We start from the raw sequence: 2717 nt of genomic DNA, 5'->3' as shown, positions 1-2717 counted from the left end.
CATAGCAGTGGGGTTTGCTCATTTTCATGATGTAAATAAATACTCCTACCATGCCTGATTTGGGGCTGCTTACATGTCATTGAAAGTGCAGATGAAAAGAGATGTGCATAGTCAGACCTCCTCATGGATGGAATCTAGCTTCCAGTCAGCACAGTAATAAGTCAATATCTGACCAATGAACACAGGCAGCAAGTTGAGTGGACTTGACTATTAAGGCAATCACAGCAAAATATCACTGACTCAGTGGTAGCACTAGACACTGATTTTCTCATAGTTCTGGAGGCTGGAATACCAAGATCAAGGGACCAGCAGGGTAGGTTTCTGGCAAGGACACTCCTCTTGGTTTGTAGACAGCCATTTTCTCCCTGAGACCTAACATGACCACACCCCTGCCCATGCTTTTGTGGAGGGAGAGAGATTTCTGGTGTCCTTTCCTCTTTTTATAAAGACATTAGTTGTTAGGTTGCTGATTTTTTTTTAATATTAATTACCTCCCTAAATGGCCTGTTTCCAAATGCTATCATGTTGGGGTTTAGGTCTTCAACTTATTTCATAAAAACACAATTCAGTCCAACACAGATATCAACACAGTTCCCTTTTGCCCAGTGAGGGTATGAACAAGTCTTCTGACCCAGGGGTTTCAACCTTCAGATTATAGGTGGGGATAGAAATGTCCTTAGAGTCATTATTACCAGGAATGCATCCAGGCATGAATGCACACCCGGAATCTACCTGAAGAAGAATGTGTTGCCTGGACAAATAGAAAACAATCCAATAAAGTTACTAATAAGTTCATTGTAGCTTTTGTTCACAAATTATTTTACCAATAAGAAAATGTAAGTAATTTATCTTAGAAATAAAACATGGAGCCTTTCTGCCCTTAGATGCCTGTGAGAAAGCATCCTAAAGCCTCTCTTCCTATTGTCCCCATGTCTTAATCAGAGTCCCCTAAAGAGCAGAACAGTTGAGGAAGGTCTTCCTGGGAGAGCTGAGCTTTGAAACAGCCGATGAGGGTCTGAGAAGCCATTTTGAGCTCTGGGGAACACTCACGCACTGTGTGGAAATGAGACACCCAAACACCAAGCGCTCCAGGGGCTTTGGGCCTGTCACTTATGTCACTGGGGAGAAGTGGATGAGCCATGAATGCAAGACCACACAAGGTGGATGGAAAAGATGTGGAACCAAAGAGCTGTCTCCAGAGAGGATTCCCAAAGACCAGGGGCCCACTTAACTGAGAAAAAGATCTTTGCTGGTGGCATTAAAGAAGTCACTGAAGAACATCACCTACAAGACTATTTTGAACAGCAGGGGAAAATTGAAGTCATTGAAATCATGGCTGACTGAGGCAACGGAAAGAAGAGGGGCTTTGCTTCTGTAACTTTTGACGCCCAGGACTCCGTGGATATGATTGTCATTCAGAAATACCACAGTGTGAACGGCCACAGCTGTGGAGTGAGGAAAGCCCTGTCAAAGCAGGAGATGGCTAGTGTGGCGAGCCAGCCCTGGGCCGTGTGTGTGAGCTGTGAGCATTTTGAGCACACACAGCGGACTGGACTGACGATGCTGCTCCGTCTGGGCTGTGCACATGTGTCCCTTTCGCTTGCTCTGCCCTTGATCATCACACAGCACATGAGATGGGCGTGGCCTTCTAAGATGTCAGTCAATCTGCTGACAGCAAGACATCAGGAAGCCAGACTCAACCCTCTGAAACCTTACCCCTTGCCTCATTTGAATATCTTCTCCTCATTAAAACCCGGGTTTGAGGCGCGCTCTCTCTCTTTCTTGCCTGTCTTGCCCCCTGCCCTCCGTTGTGGGAGCTGTGGCTGAGGAGCAAACACTGAACCCAAAGAAAAGATACTTTCTGTGTCTGTGTCTTTATTTATTCCCCAAATTCACTTGGAGTGACCCTGACTGGTCTAGTCGTGTGCTGTGACAGGCTAGTGCTCCATCTAGCCAAAGAGATCAAATCAGCACTGGAAACTTGGGTAGTGGTCATGAAGGTGGTTTTGGTGAAAGTGACAATTTTGGTCATGGAGGAAACTTCAGTGGTCATGGTGGCTTTGGTGGCAGCCATGGTGGGGATGCATATGGTGGCAACAGTGGATTTGGTAATGACAGTGGTTATAGAGAAGGTGGCCCTGGTTACTCAGGAGGAAGCAGAGGCTATAGAAGTGGTGCACATGGTAATGGAAGCCAGGGCAGTGGCTCTGGTGGGAGTGGCAGCTATAACAACAGAGGAGCCAGGGGAGTCTTTGGCAGCGGTAGTAGAAGCAAATTTGGAGGGGAGGGAAGCTACAATGATTTTGGCAACTACAACAATCAGACATCAGATTTTGGACCCATGAAGGGCGGAAACTTTGGAGTCAGAAGCTCTGGACCTGAAGGCAGTGGAGATCAATACTTAGCCAAACCATGAAACCAAGGTGGCTACGGCGGTTCCGGCAGCAGCAGTAGCTACGGCATGGCCGAAGGTTTTAACTAAACTGCCAGGAAACAAAGCTTAGCAGCAGAGGACAGCCAGGGAAGCTGCAGGTTTCAACACATTTGTGAACTCAGCCACCCACAGGGGTGGCAGGGTTGAGCTGCTACAAAGAGTCATGCTTTAGACAATATTCAGAGTATGAGCAAAAAAACTCGAGGACTATATTTGTGACTAATTGTATAACAGGTTATTTTAGATTCTGTTCTGTGGAAAGTATGACACATTCCAACCAAGG

At 46.4% G+C, this 2717-nt stretch overlaps 1 pseudogene; it reads left to right on the top strand.

Annotated features, from left to right (window-relative positions):
* Positions 1-929: 929 nt before the first annotated feature.
* LOC124078829 (heterogeneous nuclear ribonucleoprotein A1-like) lies at positions 930-2482 on the top strand (annotated as a pseudogene).
* Positions 2483-2717: the final 235 nt, after the last annotated feature.

This window comes from Marmota monax, unplaced genomic scaffold (assembly GCF_021218885.2).
Source record: "Marmota monax isolate L192 unplaced genomic scaffold, Marmota_monax_Labrador192_F-V1.1 WCK01_AAM20220418_F8-fsc00009, whole genome shotgun sequence".
Taxonomy (NCBI): Eukaryota; Metazoa; Chordata; class Mammalia; order Rodentia; family Sciuridae; genus Marmota; species Marmota monax.
The sequence above is the reverse complement of the archived record's forward strand: the minus strand, read 5'-3'. Positions and strand labels throughout refer to the sequence as shown.